The sequence below is a fragment of the Hylobates moloch genome, unplaced genomic scaffold, assembly GCF_009828535.3.
Source record: "Hylobates moloch isolate HMO894 unplaced genomic scaffold, HMol_V3 SCAFFOLD_1, whole genome shotgun sequence".
NCBI lineage: Eukaryota > Metazoa > Chordata > Mammalia > Primates > Hylobatidae > Hylobates > Hylobates moloch.
The window spans coordinates 182,558,890-182,570,975 of NW_026652276.1; the positions used below are offsets into that span (position 1 = coordinate 182,558,890).

The window sequence follows — 12,086 nt, forward strand, 5'->3', positions numbered from 1 at the left end:
TTTTGAAAGCTAACGACAAAACTAACATTTATTTGAAGTGAAGGTAGTTACAGTGACCAGGGAAATTCAGACCCATGAAGTACTAACTAGATGTATTCACACTTACAGCTCTCCTCAGTACACGTGAATCAGACTTTCTTTTTCATCCTACTCATGCTTGAATGAACCTGGGTTTTAAAGCTATTTGCAACACATGAATATGTATTTGCAAACAATGTCCCAAAGGTTAATAATACATCATAAAATCTCAAATAGCTGCTTCCTCATGTAGAAGAAACCTTTATCTCTGAACCAAGTAAAATCCTACTATTGTGCCTTTCTCCCCACTCCCCACTTCCGCAATGCTGAAGCAACTTCATAAAGGGTAAGGAGCTCTGGGTGTTGGAATTAGGGAAACTGCAACTGGTCTTGTTACTTCCACTTATAAGCTATGAGATCTTTCATAAATTCCTATTCTCCCCGAAGGTCAGTGTCATCAACTTAAGTAAGGATAAGAAAAACCAGAGATAAAAAGATTAATAAGATGAGCTCCTTGCCTTCAGTGCCCCTATGCATGCTTTAATTGGTGTCTTAGTCTGTTTGTGCTACCCTAACGGAATACCTGAGACTGAGTAATTTGTAAAGTAGAGAAATTTATTTCTCACAGTTCTGGTTTCTGGGAAGTCCAAGATCAAGGCACCAATATCTGGTATAAACCTTCTTGTGTCCTCACATGGCAGATGGCAGAAGGGCGAGAGAGGACAAACCCACTCCCACAAGCCCTTTTAATAGTAGCATTCACCCATTCATGACCCAAACACCTCCCAAAGACTCTGCCTCCCTACACTGTTGCATTGGGGATTAAGTTTCAAACACATGAATTTGGAGGGACACATTCAGACCATAGCAGTGGGTGCAGAGTAATAATTATCAGCAACCACTTCCTTAATTTACCCCCAAATCATTCAATCAGTCATTCTGTCTCTCATTCATTCACTCTTTCTTATCACACACACACACACACACACACACACACGCACACATCAGTCACTACTATGTTAAAAGCTACAAAAGATATTGTGGAAATATACAATCAAATGTCTGCTCTCAAGCTGTATACTGGGAGGTAGTTATAGAATAACTATCATAAATAAGAGTGTATTTCCCAGTGCTTCTTACAGGACTGGTAAATGCAAAAATCAGTCTGTCTGCTTTCAGCCGGTTACGCCAACAAAGGCATGGTTATTTCAGAAAGAAAAGAGATGCTTCCACCTTGTGGCTGTGTCTTCCTCAGCTGGTTGCTGGCAAAGCCTTTGCTGTTTGTAAGCTTGCCTCTCCTTGCAAGCAGAAGATTGTGTTGTTTTTACCTTAATACACTTTTTTTGCCTTCATATTATAACAAATATTAGGGACCTTTGTTAAGACTTTGTTCTCTCAGAATTCAAGGTTGCCTTTGGCCAAAGTGAAGTAGATAGCATTTACTTATTCATTTAAGAAATATTCATGAAGCTCTTATCTTGTGCCAGGCACCTCAGTTGACAGTAGGAGAACCATAGTGAGCAAGGCACAGGCTGCCTCAAAGCCCCCCTCCAGTCTCCCATACACACTCACCTCCCCCAAAGACTCTCCCTCTGCCATTAATCATTTGTGCCCTACACAGTAATCATTTTGTCCCCACTGCAAGGTTTTATCATCTATTCTAGCTACTACTAGAAGATACAAAGATACACTCCCTCTTTCCAAGAGTTTATACTTTAGTAGGTTCAGAAATGGTAGTGGGGAGAATTAAATACATAGATACCTAGACTAACAGGCAGTGTGACTGTAAGTGCTACAAGACAGGCATAGCTATAAGGGCAGTGGACACACAGAGAAGCGAGGATAAATTTCCCCTGGAGTGACCAGCGATGGCTTCATGGAGGATTTGAGCAGAGCCTTGAAGAATGGGCATGATTAGGAGATGGGATTAAAGGATCCAGGGAGAATGACAAAAATAATAAGGAAGGCTGAGGACAGCAGCAAAAATGCCGAGGAAGGAAGAGTGGAGGAAGTACAAGTGGGCCAGACTAAACACAAGAGAAGGGTGGTAATAAGCCAGAAGGTCACAGGGACAAGCTGCTAAAGGATCTACACCTCATGTCAAGGATTTCGGATTCTGCTCAAGAAGCACAGGGCAGGAGGAGAGGTGTTTGAGGAGGAGTGAGGCAAAATCAGAGATGCTCTTTGAAATATAATTATGGCAACCATATGGATGGAAAGAAGAGGGGTAAGAGAGGAACAGCTAATGTAGAATGGCAGCAAGAGAAATGGGAAATGAGAGGCAGCTGCTGGAGACAGGGTACATGTAGAACTGACGGGACTTGGAAACTGACCAGATACAAAGGTAACTCTGACATCTTAGGCAATTTTAAAAAGAGCATTCAACTCAGTAACCCTGATGCCACTCCTCTTTCTATAATGGTATAGAGGCGACACATGTTAAAGTAAAATATTAAAACAAATAAAGGTTTCCAAAAAGTTTCTCCAATAGGATTTGAGCTAGACTGCCATTTGATTTTTGTCTTGTTCTTGAATTATTGCTTAAAGCTTTCATCTGGCATATTTGGCATATTTGATGTTTTAAAATCTATTCCATCCCACACCTACCCCACCCCAGTGCTGGTTCTTCCTTTATTCTACCTTCTCCCCCAGATTTATTCTACTTCCTTCTCTGCCCTACTCTGGGGGAATGATGGCTATGTCTGTATCAGCCAAACCCTCTTGCCTTCTGGCTTCCTATTGGATTTGGCCAATGAGAAGCATCAGCAGGAGATCAGAGGGCAGAAAGAGAAAAAGTACATTACTTTTCTATTCCTGCTGTAAGAAATGACCACAAACAACCCTAATCAATTGTCTGACAGTTCTGGAGTCAGAAGTCTGAAATCGGTTTGTTTCACTGGGTTAAAATCAAGATACCATGTCAGCAGGGCTGGTTCCATTTGGAGACTCTGGGGTTGGAACCCGTTTCGTTTCCTTTTCTAGCTTCTAGAAACTCCTTGGCTTATATTTCTTTCCTCCATCTTCAAAGCCAGCAGCTTAACACCTTCTGTCCTCTCTGACCTCTGCTTCTGTCTTGCATTTCTCTCTCAGACTTTGACCTTTTGATTATATTAGGCCCACCCAAACAATCCTGGATAATCGTCCCATCTCAAGATCCTTAAGGTAAGCACATCTGCAAAATCCTTTTTGCCATGTAAGGAACATAATACAAATTCCAGGGACTAGGAGGTGGACATCTGGGGATGGGGGACATTATTCTGTCTGCCACAGAGAGGTTGGGGTATTTCTTACCCTGTTGCTCCTGCCTTGCTGCTGTGGGCCTGGCAGCATTCCTTCCCGCTACAGCTCCAGCTCTAGATAGGCAGCCTCTCTTTCATGGCACCAGCTCTCACTCAGCCCCTGTAATTTCTTTTCCTCCCCGATGTCTTTCAGACTAGAAGTGGTAACAGTACTCACCATATTTATTCTTCATTGCCTCAACAGCCCTCTTTGATTGCATTAACCCTGCCCATACTTCGAAAATAGTCCCATCATTAAATTATCTTCAAAATCCCAGCTAACCGATGTCCCCGCCACCCATCTTGGTATACCTTTTCATGCTCATTCACGCTGTTAACTTGTTAGGTCTAGGACTGGTGCACACACAGTCTGAGAGAGAGATGTAAAGACAGAAGCAGAGGTCAGAGAGGAGAGAAGGTGCTAAAAAGTTGAAATGTAAATGCAATATGCAAGACAGTTAGCTTCAGGAAAACAAGGAATTGTTATCATGAGTCAGTATAGAAGTCATTGCACAAAGCCTAATGCTTATCCAGAAAATAAATGTATCTGATTAGATAAGTATACATAATAATAATCCCTCATTTTCTCTCAATTATATCCAAGGAAGAGAAATAACAGCCCATACAGAGTTCACAATAGAAAGCTTCCTCTTTGATTTCCTTTTTGTTTATTTTTCAGTCAACTAGGGAAACTGACTTCATGACCTAATATAAGTGATTTCTGAGCAACTGGATAAGCTAGCTGAGCTTCCAGTGATAGCTTTCTATTCTTAGGCCAATAATTTTAAGATATTGCCCCAGTTTCTTTTCACCTGAGCAGTCAAACTAGCATATGAAAAATGGAATGACGGCAGTTATTTTTCCTTTGTAGAAAATGTTTTGCTCCAACCAGCTTGTCTTTAAAATCTCTTTCTTCACATTCATGTCTGTTGCCACACTTGCAGTTATTTCTCTGTATTAGTTTAGGGTTTGGATTATCTGCCCAACATTCATGAGATTCTTTTCCTAAGAACTTCATCTAAAATCATGGAATACGAAATACCATTCATGTCCTATAAGAATTTCTATCAGGCAGCGCTTACCAAACAGAAGAGTTGTTTTTGTTTTTGGTTTTTTTCGTTTTTAACCTCTCAGTGATATTTCCAGAAAAATATCATTTGCCCCTTTTCCCCATTTAATACACCCTCAGAAGCTCAACCACTTCTCTCCCAGGTTCATTATGAAAAATTTATTACTTTTTTTATCTCTTCTACCATTATTATGATAATTACAATGATCTATTGTTAATTGTAACTACTACAATTAATAATAGATTATATTTGTATATTTAGAGATTACAAGCCACTTCCCATGTATTATTTGATCATGATCAAACCTGGTTGACATATATTATGAAACCAAATTAGAATTTTATTGTAAACCTTGTTTACATTTGGTTTAAACTCTAAGGAGCATATAGCCAAAAAGATAATTTCTGAAAAATGCCGTCTTTCAAACATTCATCCATCTGTTGAACAGATATATGTGGATATTTCCCATGTAACAGAGTTCCTGTCCTTGGAGAGCTTACAGTATTCTTGGCAAAGGTCAATACTTCTAAAGAAATGCACAGGAAAGGCCCCCAACCCAGACTGCAGGGATCATAAAAGGCTGTCTGGATGATAGCATCCCTGAAGTTTGGTTCCTAAAAGAAAAGTAGGATTTCCCTTTTTGAAGTGGGGAGGAGGAGGACTCAGATTCTAGCAAAAGGAACGGCATGTACAAAGGCACCAAAAAGGAAACACGCCAAATACCTTAGAAAGGTAAGAAGGGCCAGACGCAGTAGCTCGCGCGTGTAATCCTAGCACTTTGGGAGGCCAAAAACGGGTGGATCGCTTGAGCTCAGGAATTCGAGACCAGTCTGGGCAGCATGGCGAAACCCCGTCTTTACCAAAAATATAAAACTTAGACATGGTAGCACACGCCTGTGGTCCCAACTAATTGGGAGGCTGAGGCAGGAGGATTGCTTGAACCTGGGAGGTCAATGTTGCAGTGAGCCCAGATCACACCACTACACTCCAGCCTGGGTGACAAAGTGAGACCCTGTCTCAAAAAAAAAAAAAAAAAAAAAAATAGATGGGAAATGATCACCCAGAGAGCATGCATAGAGCTAGGGGAGGGGAGAACTTAAAAGAATTAAACATAAACCCCAGTTAAGAGCCCTAGAAGAGACCAGGTGCGGTGGCTTACACCTGTAATCCCAGCACTTTGGGAGGCCAAGGCAGGTAGATCATCTAAGGTCAGGAATTCAAGACCAGCCTGGCCAACATGGTAAAACCCTCTCTACTGAAAATACAAAAAATTAGCCGAGCGTGGTGGAGTGTGCCTGTAATCCCAGCTACTCGGGAGGCTGAGGCAGGATAATCACTCACACCTAGGAAGTGGAGGTTGCACTGGGCCAAGAACGTGCCACTGCACTCCAGCCTGGGCAACAGAGTGAAACTCCATCTCAAAAAAAAAAAAATTTAAAATTAAAAAAAAAAAAGAGCCCTAGAAGAGTAAGGAGAGTTAGAAAGAAGCTATCTAATGAAATTCTCTGTATGAGATTAATATCAGTAACAGTTGACAAGGAAAAAGGAAGGAATCAGTGAGGAAGATACCAGATCGTAATTTAGGGTTCAACTACTTCCACAGTAGGGATACTGTGTCAACTTCAAATTTTACATATATTTTCACATTTTAATTTAGAGGATTTTTGTAAATAGAAATGGAGGCTTCGGAAGGGAGAGCTCCCCCTAAATCTTTGCTAAAGCCAGCTCCCTGATATGAATGTCCAGACAAGGCCACACTCCCACCATAGGATAGTGTGCTCAAGTCAACGGCCAGGTATTTTCTGAGCTGTGACTACATCTTTTCTAAACACAAATAATAACAACACCAAAGAAGGCATACCACCTGCATCAAGTGGTGAATTCTCAGAATCCTGCAGCAGCCTTTCACTTCCAATACCAGCTTGTTCCCCTCACCTTTGTGACCCTCCTAAACAGGTTATGTGCTTAGGCAGAACCTTGATGAAGGATTCTTCTCTCTTCTGTGCATCCATAAGGGTCATTTCACACTTCTGCTTGGATGAAGTTTCTCAAGAGATGCTGGGACTTTTTTGGGTTTGATTTTTTGTTTTGTGTGGGGGGGGTGGGTGGGGGGGGAGTTATTATTTTGTTTTGTTCTAGAGATAAGTCCTCACACTTGTTCCCCAAGCTGGAATACAGAGGTGCAATCACGACTCAATGCAGCCTCGACCTCCTGGGCTCAAGTGATCCTCCCACCTCAGCCTCCTGAGTAGCTAGGCATGCACCACTACACCTGGCTAATGTTTTTTATTTTTTGTAGAGATTGGGGTTTTGCCATGTGTTTCAGGCTAGTCTTGAACTCCTGGACTCAAGCAGTCCTCCCACTTCGGTCTTCCAAAGAACTGAGATTATAGGCATGAGCCAACATACCCAGCCTGTTTTCTGTTTAAGTGATTACTGTCTAAAACATAGTATAAAGAGGGTCTCAGACAGTTTTCAATATATAAATTAATTGAAGCAAATAAAATTCACAGTTCTGGTGCTCTCAAGCATGTGCTTCAGTTTCCAATTGGATTAGAAGTTTTCTCTCTGGAAAAACCTGCTGATTTTATGGGCTCCTGTGCCTTGCTGAGGCAACTGAGCCTAACAGTTTATAACGAAAGCCAGGCCCTGTAATAGGCACTTGGAACCCATCTAATTCAATCGTGATCTAATGAAAGAAATGGGAAGGTTAATGAAAACATTCAGTGTAACCCCTTGAAAAATATTCTTCCTGTAATGGTTATTAAATAACATCAAACAAAGTTAATCATGAAAACAGCCAGTAGATATTAAAGATCACCATCAAGTTGGAAATCAGCCTGTCCTTTGTTCCATCAGGGCCATTAGGGCACAGGCATCCCAGTGTCAGAGCACCCATAACAATGACTACAGCAGCAAAGACCCTAATTCTGACTTTTCCTTTTCCTGGCGCTTCATTATTTCATTCAGACTCAGCCTCCATTCCTCTTACTCTCAATCCTAGCATTTGTTTCCTATAACTTTACCTCTCACTACCAATGTGTGCAGGTCACCATTACTGAAGCCTCATTTGGTCTCCTGTAAGTACCATTGAAATTGTCATGATTTGGCTGGAACTGCGTAAGGCAGTATTTCAAGAAAGCTTGAGGTATGCTGAGGTGCCGTATAAGCTTAACTTATACGGCATGCAAATGAAGACGTTTACTATCACTGAAAGGCAAACCAAATATTCATTGACTCAACTGTGATGAACCGAGGGCCTGCTTCTCAGGAACTGTGACAGGTAGAGATGACACGGAGACAATAGGTGTGTTCCCTGTCCATGAGGGGTCTAGTGTCAGTGGGAGAAACCAGCCTGTAAGGGAGGAACAATGATGGCATTAGCCTGTGACCTCAGATCATTAGCCACAAAAATGGTCCATAGCTAAGTCCACCATGAAATAAGGAATAGAGATAATTCATGATTTATTGGTATAATATTCCAAAGAAGCTCAATTCCTTATACCTAATTATAATCTGGGATCATTTTAGTCATATATGATCATGCAAAATAGGCTCTTATGATGCAATGGTAACATGAGGGCAATTAACTGATTATAACCAGCTAAGCACGTTTGTAGCGCTGTCCAAGCAACCCTTTGAGCTGGGACTGCCATGACTCATGGCTAAAGTAAATCCAGGATTTAATCTAATTATTATAAATATTTCATTGAGACAAGCCAAATACTTTATATATGACTTGGCTACAAAAATGCATAGAGTACAGGGTTCAAATTTTTTCTTACAACCTGAACTATTAACCACAAAAGGAGTTCTGAGATGTTTGCCTTCTCCTGCCTTGGCCTTCCATAAGCAAAAAAAGAAAAAGTTTTTTACCTGGAAAGCCCCAAGCAAGTTCAAAGATTTGGTGTTTTGTTAAAGAAAAATCTGCTATAATGTATGAGCAGAAATGTATGAGTAGGAATGCAGAACTTACTAGGCTGGGCCCTAGACACAGCAGTTATCCCATTCCACCTTGCCCCTGTGACGTTACTCTAAGGTTGTTAGTTGCCCCAAGGGGACCACAGATAAAAGCATCTCTTCCATAGAAAAAAAAAAAAAAATGAGTGCTTAGAATTCCTCTTAAGTCCTTTGGTCAGTTTCCTACATTTGGCATTTCCTTGACCCACATAATGCAGTGCACACAGAGACTCCTGAATTACCTTTATCTGGTTTTGGTATCTCTCTCTGTGTGTGTGTGTGTCTCTCTCTCTCCCTCCCCCCCTCCACCCCCACCATCTCCCTCTCCCATTCCTGTCAACTGGAACTCGATATTTTAAAAATACTCTAAGAACGAGTGGAGATCTTAGAAGTTTCATTTTAGTAACATAGCTCAGTTGAAGATAGCTCTGTGGCAGAGAGAGTATAGAAAGAGACTACATCACAGTCACAGTTGGTCTTTTTCTTCATTTCTAAAAGGGCTGCGAATTTTCTATTGGTTTTAAAAAATTAATTCTCCCGATTGTGATAGCGGAAAGTGACACTCTTTGGTCACACACTGGCCGCTGCACTGAAGTCAGATGAGGTCAGAAAGTAGGAAAGTAACAAGAGAACCTCTTGCCCCACCTCCCGCTGTCCCCCTGATAAGTCGATCTTCTTATATATCCAGATGACAGTGAAAGAGAACACACCCCAAATTTATTTAGGGAGTTACAGTTAAAATTATTATACAGAATACTGATACTGGAATGAAAATGAAAATTCAACCGTTTCACAGTTCATACTGTTCCAAAGAGAGATGGAAGTCTTGAAGCCAGGTCTGGACTGAGTCTGTTGCCATTGAAACCAGGTCCCCGTGAGTCCGCCCACTATTAAAATAATGCCCAGAGTGCTTTGCAATGGTCTGAATCTATGTCGGCAGCAGCATTTTCATTCCATTACCTAACCACCACCAGCCCCTAGAAATGTTTTTTCCTCAATTTAGTAAGATCTTGAACTATTCCCAAACTTCCGTTGCTCCAAAATAAGGCAGAAAATCAGCAGACACAACCCTCACCACCCAATGGCACTGATACCCTGCAATGGGGAAAGGGCATAGGAGAGATTCAGCATGTATCAGAGCCTCTCCCTCTGAGGGGACCCTACATGGAAAGCTGAAATTATGGAAATCTGCCAGGTGAAGAGGTCAGCCCAGGCTCTTGGGAACCCAATAAAAATAATGTCCGTGACTTCCCAGAGCCTCATCCCTGAGGCCCCCACAGAAGGGACTTCAGCTCAGCCCTTGCGCAGCCCCTAAACCCCTCTGCTTCTCCTCCTCCCATGTAGCTTTCAAACCACCCCTTCTCTCCTCCACGCTAATGCCTTCTCCTTTAAGTCTCATAAGCTCCTTGTAGGGAAAAGGGAAAATAAACACACAAGTGAATGAAAACTTCAAATTTTCTAAGTCTTGCTAAACTCAAGTATGCATCCAGGGTCAAAAGATGGGACTATTTCTATCACAATACAAGATCCCTTTTGCCCTCCACATGGTTTTTGGTTAAAATATCAGTCTCAGGACACAAGTAACCACAAGGCAGCAGTGGCTGTCAAGATTCGATTTGGGGTTCAAGAGGGTTTATACCTCCCTCTCCCATGGGTTCAAGATAAGCCATGTGGAAGTACTTCACTCATTCACCAATATATGCAGTGCACCTCATCCAGACACACAGTTAAAGGAGACCCAGACTCTGTGTCATTGTCCTCATCATCTCCTTCCCCACAGCCTCCTAATGTCTCGCTTGGATAGACCATGTGACAACGCCGCAACTCAGCTCCCTTCCTCAGTCTTCCACCTTTCTCTTCTTCCACTTTCCATACTGAGGTCGCAGGAAGATTTCTAACCACCACTCAGCTTCCCTGGTCAGGTTACCCCATGCTTAACTTTTTAGTGCCTTGCCATTGCCTTTAAAATAACACCTAAACTCCTGAACAGCATAATAAACTACTGACAGTTTCCCAAATATAACATTCCCTCAAACTTTGCAGCCTTTGCATATGCTACTCTCTCTGCCTAGAATGCTTCCCTCTTCGCCTAGGGAACTCCTACTGGTACTTCAAAACTCAACTGATATGTCACCACCTCCTGGCAGCTCTCCCTGAATACCCACCACCCCCACACTCTGGGTTAGATGTCTGTTCTTTCTGTGCCCCTAGTACTTTGTGAATGCCTCTGTCATCGCAAAGATACATTGAGTAGTAATGGCCTTATTTACCCACTTTCTTCCCAACTAGACTGAGGACTTATTGTACATAGAAATGATACCATTTCTCTCTATATCCCCAGTTGACTGGTACATAACAAGTGCCCAGAAATTATTTACTGAATGAAGACACTCAAAACCTAGGAGGGAAGACAGAGACTCATGAATCTGTAATGAGGCATAATAAATTGAGTGGGGTGCCATTACTACTGAACAGAGAGAGTAGACATCTCTGCCGTGAAGACCATAGAGTTGAGGAAGGCACCCATAGGAGAAGATTCTTAGGACCTTCAGAAAGAACAAGAAATCACCAGGCCTGTGGGGAGGAGGAGAAAAAAGAACAGCAGTATGTGTGAAAGCCTGAATGCCTCAGTAAGCATGACACATTTGGCAAGCTTTTCCTTAGAAGGATGACTCTGGTGACAATGAAAAGAGGTTGGTGGGAGAGGGATAGGGGAATACTGGAATAACCATGTAAAGGCCTGAATTGAGCTTGTGAGCAATGGGATACATATGAGGACAGGGACAGACGCAGAGAAGTTGAGAAAACAAGGAGTGTAGCGTGACCCCCAGGTTTCTGCTTGAGTGAATGGTGTTGCCATTAACCAGGATTGGGAATTAAGAGGAAGAACCACTTTGGGAGAAAGGTAGTTAGCCCTGTCTACTGCTTCTACTGCTGTTGAGTTGGAGTTGCCTGTTGGACAGACAACGAGGTGAAGATGTTTAGTAATCAGCTGGACTTGTGAGTCTGAAGCTCAGAAGAGAGTCTAGCCAGGAAGAAACACTTTTTCTACATGTAACTTCATTGGAACTGCTGTTTTACTTTTTCAATTTAATTCTGTGCCATGAGGTTTCTGTTGTAGGAGAGGGCTACTGGGGGAGGGATAATTGGTCCCATTTCTGCCTCTGGCTTACATACATGGCCTCTGGCAAACTATTCAAGTTATGCCTGTTGCCTCAGAGGAAAGGAGACAATTAAGGAAACCTGAAGAAAGCTACTGGCCCTAAAACAGTTAAGTTAGTTCTGTCTTCTTGGTTTTTCTGTGGAATGTGGAAGTCATACCAGTGAGGTAAACCTCATCCACTGCCCCAAATCCATACTTCTAAAGGCAGCTGAGTATACAAAGGGAGGTCTTTATCTTCATTACATTGGAACCCTTACCCCTTAGAGAATCATCCTTAGGTAGAGATGCCATTTCCTTGCTACAACAAACATGTTCTTCCCCCCAACTTTGGGGGTCTTGTTTTCATGCTCTCCTGCCATTGTGATGGGAAATTTGTGTTCCTATTCTCAGCCAGCCTGCAGCATCCGCACTGATAATGATTAGCTAAAGAGAGTTTTTCTACAGTTCTGTTTGCATTACAGAGTTTAGACTGAGATCTGCTTTAAGGGACCTAACTAAAATAGCGTTTTTGCAAAGCAACTCATTGTGCTTTTTGCTGGTTAATTTGTCTTATGTTACTTGCACTGAGATGAGACATTTTTTTAATTCAAGGGTTCC

The 12,086-nt window shown here is 42.0% G+C and overlaps 1 protein-coding gene across 6 annotated transcripts in view; it reads left to right on the forward strand.

The window, feature by feature from the left end:
• Positions 1 to 12,086, forward strand: part of MAGI2 (membrane associated guanylate kinase, WW and PDZ domain containing 2) — a 1,482,569-nt gene that overhangs the window by 1,408,171 nt on the left and 62,312 nt on the right. The gene's annotated exons all lie outside the window — the stretch shown is intronic.